This window comes from Lycium ferocissimum, chromosome 3 (assembly GCF_029784015.1).
Source record: "Lycium ferocissimum isolate CSIRO_LF1 chromosome 3, AGI_CSIRO_Lferr_CH_V1, whole genome shotgun sequence".
Classification (NCBI taxonomy): Eukaryota; Viridiplantae; Streptophyta; class Magnoliopsida; order Solanales; family Solanaceae; genus Lycium; species Lycium ferocissimum.
In genome coordinates, this window is record NC_081344.1 from 67,085,777 (window position 1) to 67,100,158 (window position 14,382).

The following is a 14,382-nucleotide window of genomic DNA, read 5'->3' on the forward strand; positions in this document are numbered from 1 at the left end:
TCATATCTCAATATAGGAGCCTTAAATCAAGAGCGATTGATTTTTGTAGAAACTAGACATCCGGGACTGCAACATATCAAAACAAAATTCAAAATCCTTCTATATTGGCTGAAATTAATTGTTGAAGTTGATCTACACGTCTGCCATGTTGATTTCACAGCTCTTCACTCTCGTAAAAATAAATTATTTTGTTTGCTATGAGAAATAAATTAAATAGTTGACCCATTCAATGTGAAAATTAAAATACGTAGTGTAGTGTTTTTACATGGTTGATTTAATAATACTAAGTATTTTAATTAGGTGTTCGTGTTTGCATATTCAGACGACAACCAAGGATTATAATTTTTTGTATTAATATTAATTTCATCGTACATCCGAACTTTAAAAAATTAGCTATAGACTTTTTTTTGACTTAATTTGCATTTTTAGTTCAAAAAAATAATTTAGTGCAGTTAAAATACTACGTGCAATTAAAATTTTACTATTCTTTTATAATAATTTAATAACCAAGAATCCATGTATAAGTCATCTTACTAGTTACCAGAATATAATATGAGAATCTAAAAAAAAAAAAAAAAAATTGCAAAAAAGAGCTCCAAATCAGATACGAAAGAAGTCAAAGTGTCCACAGGAAAAGGGAAAATTAAGAAGAAGCAGACAAAGACCATTTTCCGAAAAGACCATTTTCCAAAGACCATTTTCGAGCCACCTGTTACATAAAACTTAATTTCTCGTTTTTGTTTTTCCCCTAGTTCCTTGTTTAAAAACACAAAGACCGTTTTCCGAAAAGCAGAGGAACATTAGACCTTTTTTGGGTGGAAACATTTGTCTTACTGCTTAATTGTGTATTGCACCCTTTTTTACTATCCAAAGATTTCATAAATTACTCTTCTCCAATCATCAGAAAAGAAGTTTTAAAAAGAAAATGATTTCAAATCGTCAATGGATGTACAAAAGGTTAACTAAAGGTCTGGATAATCCAAAATTCATACGGGGCGCAGAGCAATTTATTGAGTTCAAAATAAATCACCCGCAATACAAAGTTGTAGATATCAACCATAGAAGGAAATTTAAAAGAGTATGAACTTAAGAGACGAGGATGATGATTTAGACGATGAGGTAGAATTTCATGACAAATCTAGATTAAATATGGATTAAGATGATGATAATGAGGCATATTATGCAAGTGCAGTAGAGTTAAAGTGCTCTAATCTCTTCAAATAGAAGAGTTAAACATAGTCTATAAGTTGTTTTAACTATTGAATTTTATATTTCTTACTGACAAAGTTCTATTTTAGATCTCGTCGATTTTACATTTCTTTGTGACCAATTTAAGTATTTGTATTTAATAGTTTGTTTGTTTGAACGATTGTCCCTTGCTCTTATTTTTATGAGAGAAGTAGCTGATTCTGGAACTACATGAAGCGCAAACATATCCCGGTATCTATTTGGGAAAGCTACAAGCCTCACTGGAGACGGAGGAATTTAAAGCCAAATCCGCACAATGTTCAAAAAATCGACTAAGCGAGAAAGGTGGCAAAGGATCTGGCCCCTCACGCCATACGGGAGGCTCCAGAACTCACCGAGAACATGCAAAACTACTGGTATATTGATTTTTATTTAGCTAAATCATAATTTCTTTAAAGCTACTCCTTGCGTATTAAACGTGGTAAATGTGATTTCAATTTTAGGCCAAACAACTAGGAAGACCACCTCATCCACATGAGCTTCTAAAGAAGACACATCTCAAGGCTAACAATGAGTTTGTGGACCAGAAGTCTAAAAGCACATATGTAAGTGACGTAAGCATTGCTCATTATATTTCTAGATTTGTGTTTAGTTTTCGCGTATATCATCCCTCATGTTTACTCCAAGTCTAATCAGGAAACTACAAAAAATGAAATGAAATGTATGATAATGAATTCAGTTACCAAAATGGACTTAGGTTACCATATTTTGAAGAATTGTCAATTCTTTTACCAACAACTTTCATAAATCAAACAAGGAATACTTAAATCTAGGCATGCAGTCAAGACACCAGCCGTTGCCACTTTATCAGGAACAAATACCTCTTGTTTCGTCAAACAGAAAAGATCCAATGTCTTATTTCCAAGTATATACTCCTTTCAATTGACTCATGCAATTTTTTATCCAAAACAAAAATATCAGGAAGCTAGAATGGTAAAAAAAAAAAGTATCAAAATCAACTTTTTTAATGGATTATCAACATCTAGGGTTAGACGGTCCTCTTCCATACAAATGTACAACTCAGTTACCTCCTTTACAAATCCCTTCTCAGCACATCATGTTATAACTTTCTTCCATGAGACCAGATTCTTAGGAGGCATTTATCGACCAACATCCACACCATATCATAGCCCCTGCCTTGTAGTAACTTGAGATCATCAAAGCTTTAATCTGAGCTGCACAACCATTTAATCTACCACCATGCCCCTTAAAATTATAATTCTGGCATAAGAAATGAATTCAATAGGAAATAGCAGATACTTTTTTCTTAATATTTAGAAGACATTCTATTTTAGTTAAAATGCAATAGAAAATTACCACCTTCCAAGTACATACTTAACTGCACCAGATAAGTGTTTGCACTTTATAATTCATTTCGTCACTAATTAAAAGAAAAGGTGACAAGAAAAACAATCAATAATGACAAAAGCCGAACAGTTTGGATGGATTCATATTTACTGGTGGAAGCACTTTCGGCTGACAAGACCAAGCTCTTTGGCAATATCATTAGACTAAGAAAATAATCCTAATTGTATCCATATCCTGCTGAAAACTTGGCACATTTTTGTACAGTGTTTATTTTTTAAAAAGCGTTAGAACGTTTCATTTTTATTGTTTCATTATTTTCTTCAATAGTTCTTGAATCCTGACTAAGATTAGTGGTGACTCTTATTTTTGTTGAGTAAAATACTGTCTGCTACTTGATTCAGTGTTTGTTCTTAGTAATGTGAAACAAGATATAAATGTTGAGTACTTTAAGGATAGTGAGTGGATGTGCTTTAGAAGGAGATTTTTATTTTGCCTTCTTATTTTTTAAATGAGAAGCTTCGAGGTTTGTGTTCTTATTTTGCGTTATAAGCTTTAGGCGGTGGATACTAAACTACGATTGTTCGATCAACTTCTTGTTGAGTCTTTGTATAGAAAAAGAAACATTTGACCGGCTTGCTATTGGTATTGTTGAAAGAATGTATACTTTAATTGCTCTTCATTTATAACGGTCATTTCATCTTTTCCATTCCTTAGGTCGTTTAAACTTTGAAACTTCTTGTGTTGTATAAAGCACCACTTGCTAGGAGAATAAAGATTTTATTGAGAATTAAGTGTAATAGAATGAATCAGATAGACCATTAGTCAATGTTCTGACATGTTATAAGTTATTATAAGCCTTTTAATTTGTTAGCATTCTGATTTATAGTCTATTAGACTGTTCTTGATGGTTTTTTCTTTCAAAAAATATTACTATTATAGAATTCATATCATGTTTTTTGCTTTCACGATGCCATAATGTCTAAAATCACATCTACATCTCAATTTGAAGATGGAGGTAGTGAGCCTCCTATAGTTGATTTCTCACAAATTTATTTGGATGAAGTTGGCGGGGCTAAGAAGACGCGTATTTATGGTCTTGGTTTTCTCAAGCACCGTGTTGGTGCATCATCCTCTTCAACATCTCAACCTCTAGATCTAGACTTTGATGCTTGGGTGACTGAATGTGTCGGACAACGTATGCAAGAAATGAAGGAAGAGATGAAGAATGAGACGAGAGCAGAGATTAGACAAGAAATGGGAGAAGAAATGCGACAAGAATTGCGTGAAGAAATGAGACATGAAGTGCAACAAGTGGTGCAAGAGCAAGTTTGATCAAATACTCCAAGCACTCATGTCGCTCATCCTAGGTGGCTTACCTACACCTCCTTCTCGTAGACGTGACTCGTCGTCAAATAATGACAAGAGTCTTATTTAGATTTATTTTAGAGTCTTTTACGTTAGATACATTTTGGATTGTTTATTAACTTTATGATGGATGTTATTGTTTATAAAATAGCTACTGTTTTTTGTTTTATTGTAGTTTTTTAGACTTTTCAAAGCTTTAAATTAACATGAATATTTAAAATGACAATTTTAATGTTGAATTACTATTGCGTTAGTAATATTTCCTAACAGGTTTAGAATCTGATATTCAATTTTCTAACGAATTACTAATGGAAGTTTTGCTATTACTAACATAATAATAACCATATTTACTAATGAATTTGAAATTTGTTGGTAAATTACCAACATATCTTTTCCGTAACTAAAATTACTAACGGATTACCAATGTATTTTGAAAATAATATTACCGGACTTACCAACCAAGTTGTTATGTGTTAGTATAGTTTCTAACAGGATACCAATGACACTTTTTCTGTTACTACATTTACCAACCAATTACAAACGAAATTTGAATAATAAAGGACCAAATTTACTAACCTGTTCTCTGTCCGTTAGTAAAATTACTGATGGAATACCAACTGAATTTTAGTTAGCAAAGTTACTAACGGAAATCATAGAGTCAAGATTCATAAATTGCCAACAATTTTTTTGTGGTTTGACCAACCGAATTTTAGTTGGTAATGTTACCAACGATATCAAATTGGTTGCCAAAATTTACCATCGAGCCTTTTAGCAACGGATCAATATCCGTTGGTAATTCAAATTGCCAACTGATTTTATCATTTTACCAACTAAATTTACTGTTGGTAATTTGGGTTTTTTTTGTAGTGACTTTAACTAATCCTGTTTAAGTTTATGATAAAGAAAATTATTGTTGCATTACTTTCATGGTTTATAACAACGAAAATGTCCTCTTTTGCTTCTCCATCTACTCCAAATTATTTTATCTTCTCAAAGTGAGGAATCATTTTCTATAATTTGCACACTTATACCAATCTGTTTGAGTTTTTTTTTATGGCGAAGAATTTTTGTGTTGCATGGCTTTTCATGGTTTATGCCAAACTTGCAAGAACTGAACTTCACACCAATAACTTGAAGTTTGAAGAGCAAGTCTATGCCACTCTTTTAATTTTAAGTTGTGACTATATTTTTAAGAGAAAATTTCAGAAATATACCAGTTGGTCACTTACATTGCAAAAAAATAGTCCAAAACTTACATTGCAAAAAATAGCTCAAAATATACAAACATATACAGACACTTATACCAACATATACTAACATATATACAAAGGCAGAGAGAGAGAGAAAAGTTTGGGTCATTTTTTGTAAAAATTAAAAAAAAAAAAAAAAAGAGTTAATTTTAGTAGCATTGTTGCTTCAATGAAGATACAGTGTAATTTTCTCTATTTTTAATACATTACTACTGATAGTTATGTTTCAAATAACAACCATAAAGCAGCTACTGGTGCAATTAGTCAGTCAAAATTTAACCTGAGCTAAGCCCAGTTGTGTTAGACACCAACTCCAATCCAAGCAAGCCCAACATGGTGTACATAACGTTCCCCCATTGGACAATATGATATTGGGATATTGACACACATATGCAACTGACAACTTCTGAAATATTAACTCAAACCCAAAATAAAAATGGTATTGTATAGGCAACAACAACAATATCATATACACAGTGTAATCTCACAAGTGGAGTCTAGGGAGAGTAATGTGTACACAGACTTTACCTCTACCTTGGGAAGGTAGAGAGGTTGTTTCTAGGAGACCTCGGCTCATAGCAAGACGAAAATGTAGGCAGTAGCAAGCAAAAACAATAGCAATCAAGATAATAAGATAACTGCGGCTAAAGAACAATATAGAGTAATAGGAACCTAAACAATAAGAAAATACAAGAATAATGCTAAAAATCCGGGAACAGAAAAGAAATGTGCCCGATTATCCACTACCCTTCTACCCTAACTCTCGACCTCCGCACCCTCCTATCAAGGGGCATGTCCTCAGTGAGCTAAAGTTGGTATTGTACACGCGAATCCCCCAAAAGAGACGAGATAATAGGAGTAATCTAAAGATTCTTATCCTGATTTCATGATTAACAGATGTACTTCCTTCCAAAAAGTAATGTGGGCATTTTCATCTCAAATCAGAGACCAGAAGTAAAAAGAAAAAATAGATGTCAATTTTATTTCCCTGTCTTCTTCTTTTTGTTGTTGGATTGAACAGGTTAAATGGGCATGGTTGGAAACACTTGCACAGTGTTTTATTCAAAATTTAAGGAAGATTAAATTTTGGGACATGTGTGTATCACATGGTATATCATGCATATCAATGTATATCGCGCACGCAAATTTTAATGGACACTGTAACTTGTGCATATATTTTTGTATATCATGCATTTCAGTGTATATCACACACAAATTTTCATGAATATACAAGATAAACAGGAGATAGACAAATATACAATGATATATACGAAAATTTAAACCGGGATGCAATGGGAGGTCACAAATGTTGTCATTTTCAACCTCAAAATTTCAATATGAGTTTAGGTCAAATTTGCCTCAAACCGTCTCCAAATACATCCAATATATATACAAATACTATATACTCGCTCTGTTTCAATTTATGTGAACCTTTTACTATTTGGGGAGTCTACGAGGTGTTTCTTTGACCACGTTTTTCTTACATTTTTTCTAAATTATGTGAATTATAAATTATCATGACTTATAATACGTTTTATGTAGTTTCTAAATATATAAATTTTATTTTTACAAATTTGAAAAATCTATGTTAAAATTCACGGTCAAATTTATAAAGTTTGACCCACGTGCTCTGAAAAGGTTCACATAAATTAAAACGGAGGGAGTATTTGAAATCCAGCAAACCAAAGGAGTTATATTATTAGTATCTCGAACTCATAAAATTCACATTGTGATCTGCATGTGCAACAGCTTTACTCGAACAGGGATGTTTAATTTATAATCTTATCTGTTTGATAATTGATGGTTTGTTACACATGCATGAAGAGCTTGAAATAAATGTCATGTGAGACAGCTAAAGTTGAAAAGGAAAACATACATTATACTTATATATAAGCAAGAATCTTAATTTTTGTCATCCTTACAGCCAGTCCATAGGGACCCACAGGGGTAATAAAGTTGATACTTGGCTGTTTTTGTTGCTTTCTCACTTTTGCAAATTCTCACTTTTGCAAATTATCAGAGCATACGTGGCCTTTGCAATGGGTTATTTTGATATCAAAGTAACTTTTTGTGAATCTCTTTTAAATTATTATCACTCTTTCGTCTCAAAATATTTATCATATTTCACTTTTCGAGAATTAAATTATATAATTTTAAATAATATTTTAAAAAAAAATTATTATATTGTTAAAAGTATTGCAATTCATAGTATTATTCATATAGTTTTTTAATATTTAAATTTTAAAATATTGAATTAATCTAATCCAATATAACTCTGAAGATTAGTCAAATTGCCTTCCAAAAACAAAACGTGACAATTATTTTGGGACGGTGAGAACATATTATTTATTTTTATATGCTGCGTAAAATTTAGGCAACTTTAGAGTCTTTTTTTTTTTTAACAGTTGGAACATTTATTAGGTCTTACTATATCTTTTATTAAACCTCCAGTATTTTGCTTCTTTAGCGAGCTCATATGAGGTTATAAACATCTGTCCTAAAATTATGTTTAAGTATAGTTTTAAAATCTTTTACTTTATTAATGTACTTTAATTATTATTTATTAATATTCTTGTAAGATCGTTAGGTTGATTTGTGTAAAAACTCGAAACTAAGATTATAAATATTGTAGTATAAATTTGGAAAGATTATAAATATTGAGTATAAATTTGGAGTTACTGAATTTTTTTGGTGTATTAGATGATTCTAGAAGATGAAAACATAAATTTTTCTAATACAGGTGAAAATAAAATATATTATTAAATCTTAAATGAGTTCAAGATAAACACGAAATGAGTTTGAAGTAGAGCAGAGTTAGAGTGTCGGTTACGAGTTTGATCGGATTCGGTAGCGCTTTGGTTAAAAACTTGTATGTGTCTTAAAAATTCATTGAGTATGTGTAGATTATTAATTTATAACTAAGTAACTTAAGAAAATTATGATTCGAAACTCATCAATTTCAAATTCTGGCTCCGCATTTGATTTGAAGTAAATAATTTCATCAAAATGAAAGTTAAAGATGTTAAAAGGAGTTAAAAGAAAGTTTTCCTTTTATATATTGAAAATATTTTTATTTGAAATTTTAATTGTTATACAGTAAGAAGTGTAACAAATATTATATTTTTTTAATTAAAATATCTGCATTTATATTTTGATTTTGGGCCCGGACTTAGCACGGACATCATGAAACTAGTATGAAATAGAACAGAGAAAGATAAACCCTACTTGCTATCAAAACAACCTCATTCCTTTTCTGTAATCCGCTGGCACCATTGGCTTGACCACTAATTAAATACTCTCACTCTTATTAATTCATTACCTTTTCTTTAATAACTCCAACATAATGTGTTTCTATTTATTATACATACGCCTTTAATTTTTTCAAATTTATCTAGGATATGAAAAGGCGAGCCTTAATGTAATCCCCAGAAAGTTGCTTCTTATGCGACCAAGAGGTCACGAGCTTCAGCCGTGGCAACGACAAATCTTGCAAAAATGCATGGTGGTAAGCGCTTGTATAATAGACCATTGCTCCGACCCAAACTTTTGTTTAGTGCACTGCGCTTTTTTATTTTTTATTTTTTTTTATTTTTTAAATCTGGGATATGAAAAGGCAATACTATAATATCCACACCAGAGAGAGCATTTTAATTGCTACTACACTGTCGAGATTTTCTTTTTGGGGAATTAACCACACTTTCGAGATGATTTACCCTAATGTCCTTGAATTTTTTTAATCTGGGATATGAAAAGGTTGCCCCCTTGTGGTCCGGCCCTTAGCGGGAGCGTGCACTAGCCTGCCCTTTTTTTTAATTTTTAAATCTGGGATATGAAAAGGCAATACTATAATATCCACACCATAGAGAGCATTTTAATTGCTACCACACTGTCGAGATTTTCTTTTTTGGGAATTAACCACACTGTCGAGATGATTTACCGTGATGTCCTTGAATTTTTTTGTAACTTATAAATGATTGAAATTTGAATTGTGTTTTTTTTTTCTTAAAGTGATGTCATTACGATGATTTTTTCACTAGTTCACTTTTTAATTATAGATACCGTTCAATAAAATTTTGCGTACGCTACTATCCAGCACGAATGGATACATTAAAAGCAAATGAAGAATCTTTCTTACATAAATGTGAAGAGATATTGTATTCGCAACTATTCGTATATACACTCATGGGAAGCTGCAAACATCGCAATCAAAAAGGCCAAAAGGCTACAAATGTTAGTACAACTTACAAGTTACAACTACAATACGCCTCCAGAAAAACAGAAATGGGTCATCATGCCATTGTGCAAAACAAGAGATCCTCTTGTGTCTAGTATTTTTCTGTCTTTATTATAAGCTCTTTTATTTATTTGCTTTAAATAACTTTCATTTTCTTCTTGACCCTCCCTCCAATCCTATCTGGTCCAAGACATTCCAATAAGTGAGCATTTACTACATTTTTTGCGCGGATTATCCTTCTTTTTGGGTGGTCTTTAATTTTTGTCCCTCAAATGGTTGGTTTTTAATTTTTTCCCTTCGCTTAAAAAGGTGACTGAAAATAAAAAATCCGCCTTATAAGGCAAAATTAAAGTAAGTTTTAAATGAGATTTTTAGTTATGCTTAACAAAGTAGCAAATAAGGGATTTTCTTTGGCATAAGTTTGTCTTATAAAGCGATAACTAAATATCCGTCTTTTATTATATCTTAAGGCAAAGCCTTGCCTTGCAATTTTTTTTTATGACTAAGCCGGGGTTCGAACCCAGAACCTCGGGGTATTTTAAGCGAAAGACAAAAATTAAAGACGACCCCAACGAAGGGCAATCGTGCAAATTGCGCAATTTACTAAGAGATTAAGGGGTCCATTAATAATGAATATGTTTATTATTGGACCTGCACATGCCCCATGCATTATATTTCTATTTCTTGAAGTTGAAAGTATCAATAAATGTTACATCATTGTAAGAGCTAGTACCCTTTTTTTTTTTTTTTTTTTGGTGTATAACAGATGAATTTAAATGGAAAAACATGGTCAGTGAAAGTTTATATAGCCAGCCAACACCCAGGGACGAGTTGCCCTTGTCCAAGAAGGGTTAATTGACATTCCTTCGCTGGAAAATTACATTGTATATGTAGGACAAAATTACTATTAAATCCCCTTGATTTGGTGTTTTTACTTTTTTTATATTCTAAATTTCTTTAGTAAGAAAATCATGGTACTAGTATTGTCAACACCAACTTATTTATTGTTGTTATTGGTAAAACTTAATTTCATGTTTTATTTTAAATAGATATCGAGTTTTACCTTATTGCAAATTATTTTGCACCATCGTACTTATTAGGTTATGCTACGGAGAGAATTAGGGCGAAAAATAAATCCTAACTTATTAGCTGGTTGCCTTGGTATGCTATGGCCCTCTTGTACCCAGAGGCGGAGCCAGGATTTAAAGCCTGTGGGTTCGGGGTTCTAATTATTTAAAGTTATTGGGTTCTAAATTAATAATTTGTAAATATTTGACAAAAAGTATAATACAAATATAAGGTCGAAGACAATTGCGGGTTAGTGAACCGTCCGAAGGGCTAGCTCCGCCCCTGGTTGTACCTTGGACTTGCTTTTAGTTAATAACATTACCTACCCAGAGATCCAAATTTAAAGCTAACGGCTGCTAAGAGAAGTTGATATATCACAAAAACCATATGTTAACTCGTGTCTAATTAATTCAAAACTTCGACGTGGAGATATCCGATGCCAATAGTTATGAAGTTTCCTATGTTCTCGTGAAGGAAAGCAAAGAACGTCAGCCCTTTACAAGTCTACTTTTAATCACCGCTAGGTCGTCGTGAGATGGATAGGATCCCTTTAATTTTAATTAGATCAGAGGTCTCAGGTTCAAGTTCTAGACACGGTGGAGCCAGGGGCGGCTCAACGGAGTTGGTGGCCTAAAGCCAAACCTTTACAAGAGGCGTTAAATTTTTCTAATGAAATTTTATATACGTTTATTCAAATTCTTTCTTCTTCTTTTTGTATATATGGCATGCATACCATATTGCATGCATCTTGATTGTTCGCTTAATCACATGCTAGTTTCACGGTTTTTCATCTTTTTTCCTCGTTATACGAATACACAAAATATACCAACATAAGCGCAAATACAATGATTTCACATATAATTAAAGATTAAAGTTTTAAGAACGAGAGGCAAAGTGACACTACACATAGATATTTGTGCCAAATATCACTAGTTTTTACCGTTAGAGATATTTAATACCTATATTCATTAAAATTTAAATAAATATTGTATAAGAAACATATATTGACGCTTAAGATTATATTTTTATAAATTTTCATAATATAAAAACCTTAATTTTATACCACTAAATAGATGTCAAAAATAATTTCACACGTTTAAAATATTTAAAGTCTAATTTGAAGTTAAAAAGATGGTTTAATCCACTATTTATAAGAAATAATCAACTCTACAAGAGACTTCGTCTTTTTGAAATTATCAAAGTCGTCATCAATTTATTCATTTTTATAAATTGCATAGTGTTTGTTAGTCTCTAATTTATGTGAAGGCATTTAACTGGGCAAGGAGTTTAAAAGAAAAATAAAGACTTTTAAAATTTGTGGTCTAAAACAAGCAATGGAAACTTTTGTGGCTATAAATCATCTCATTAAGGTAATATGAAAAGTTTAAAATTAGATTTTTATTGAATATGAAAAAAAAAACTCTTTTTTAAACTGATTAAAAAGGAAAGAATGTCACATAAATATGAACGGAAGGAGTACAAACTTTGAATTATTTATTTCAATAACCTCTATCACATTTCAAAAGATAAATATAAACTCTAACCCCTTTTACTCATAATTTTATAATGTACAAATAATACATAATAATAATTTTTTGGGGCCTTGAATTTAGGGGGGCCTAAAGCAATTGCTTTAGTTGCTTCCCCCTCTAGCCGGCCTTGCATAGAGCTAGAAGCTGACGTACGGGTTCAGCCGAACCTAAAAGCTATAGTTCAGACTCTATATTTGTATTAAGAAATTCACTAAACGTGTACAAATATTAAATTTAGAATCCAGATGTGCGCTAACACCCGCTATTCTTGAATTTCGAACCTATAAGTTCAAATCCTGGATTCTCCTATGTGACTGGGTATGAAAAAAATCATAGTAAACGCTTCCTCCTTTAATGGACTTTACGTGATACGAAGTTGAATTAATCAAGCCCTCAATACAGATACCGAACATCTCGTAAACCAACAAAATATTCTTTTTGTCTTCTTTTTTCTATTGTTTTAGAGGGGTTGGGGGTGGAGTGGGTGAGATAAGAAGTTTGCAACTTGGGTTTCTGTTGAATGAAGGAAGAAATCAAATTCTGCTTTTCTTGTAACCTTGCGTATTTCTCTTTTCTTTTTTTGAGGGGCCTCAAACATTGAAATTTCCCAAATTTCAGACCCCATGCTTAGTTGCAACTTGGAGACAAGAGGTGACCACACTTTTAAGATTTTAGTCTTTTGCTTTCTACCTAGCATCTCTATCTTTTGTACAGGACATAACCAATTATATCAAGTTCATATATTTTTAAAGGTTTTGAATTTTATGACTTAGAGTTTTAGTCCTTTTTCAAGTTATTGAGTTTTAAATTAATAATTTATATATATTGAATGAATTTTTTAAAATAAATACAATATTTTAACTAAGGTTATTGGGTTCAACCGAACCGTACCTTAGTCTCTAGCTGTATCATTAAGTTAAGTAGATCGACAATACTAAGTAATTTTCGGTAACAAATCTAATAAGGTATTTCAAAAAGAAGAAGTAATAATTTGGTATATGTAGTTAGTTATATTACACTGATAATATAAAAAAAATGTATGTCGTTAAAATGGGGGATTGATATGGAACATTTTCCTTGTCCCCATTCCAAAATTGGTCTTTTCTTCATATTATAGCAACAATGCAAAAGCTTTTGTGCCCAAACTTCTATTGGTATAATGTTATCCGAGACAACTCAAAAGGCCTAAAGACTATTATTAATGCAAAAGATACTAAAGTAGCAACCACTTTCCACAATTATTTTTAAAAATAATTATTTTTTCTTATACATGATAAGTAACTAAGGTAATTGTTTTGAAATTCATTGCATTTTGGGGTTACCTATATAAACATGAAATAATGCGAACACCTAGGCTTGGCTTTTGCAAGTGTATGGTGTCTGTATAGAACAGTTGGCAAGACAGCTAACTGCTCTTTTTAGTATTATTTGAAGATGACCAAATGGGTTATGGTGGGATGGTTAGGGTTCCTCCATCCTTTATCAGAAATTTCAGTTCGAGCATGAAATTTTATTTTATTTTTTAAAAAAAAAAAATCATGTTGGGAGCGCTACCTCTAAAATCGACCTGCAACGCGCAATGCGTATTTTATCGAGCTTCAATATGGGTGCCGAACACTGGGTGAAAAATAAATTAAAAATTATTTGAAGATCAAAAGAGAAGAAAAAGAAAATTGTTTGATTTATGTGTACTAATTAACACGTGGCAACAGGTAACCTGTTTTATTTTAGTACATAATTTGGAGATCAATAAGAGAAGAAAAAAGAAAATATCTGATTTTATACGTTAATAGTGTAAATAAGTTGTATATTGTTAATTTAATTTAATTTAATATATCATAGCAGATAATATGTTTTATTTTTATAAATAACTACCTCCGTCAATCTACAGAACTTAAATTGAAAAGAAGATGCTTATATGAGAGTGCAAGTACTGTAAAAAGTAATTGTCAAAGCATAGGCGGACATTGTATTGACTATGGTTCACAGAAACTCAATAGTGTTTTCTCATATATATAATTTGGTGAAAATAGCTCTTGTCTTTTAAGGACATAGTAAAAATACTGTATTAAATATTAAGGATAATTTGGTGAAAAATAACTCTTATTTTTTAGGAATAAGTGAATTTCTTAAGGGGTATCCAAGCTAAAAGCATCATATAATATGAATCGGAAGGAGTAATAAACGTCAAATGGATTCAAGTTGTATAAACACACAAATTGATACAGATAATCAAAACAAAACAGAGAAATCACGAGTAATTAAACACAAAGTAGGGTCCATATATTAATTATTTAGAGGTTAATTAAATCAAATCCAAGTGGCTAAAATAATGACAAGGATTGGTCCAAATATTCAACTGCTTTTAATTTAAGGA

General features: G+C 31.5%; 1 long non-coding RNA gene across 1 annotated transcript; it reads left to right on the forward strand.

Annotated features, from left to right (window-relative positions):
• Positions 1-889: 889 nt before the first annotated feature.
• LOC132051194 (uncharacterized) lies at positions 890-4,090 on the forward strand. The gene is made up of 3 exons (XR_009413623.1): positions 890-1,604; positions 1,692-1,793; positions 3,620-4,090. It is a non-coding gene; the product is annotated as an uncharacterized LOC132051194 (long non-coding RNA).
• Positions 4,091-14,382: the final 10,292 nt, after the last annotated feature.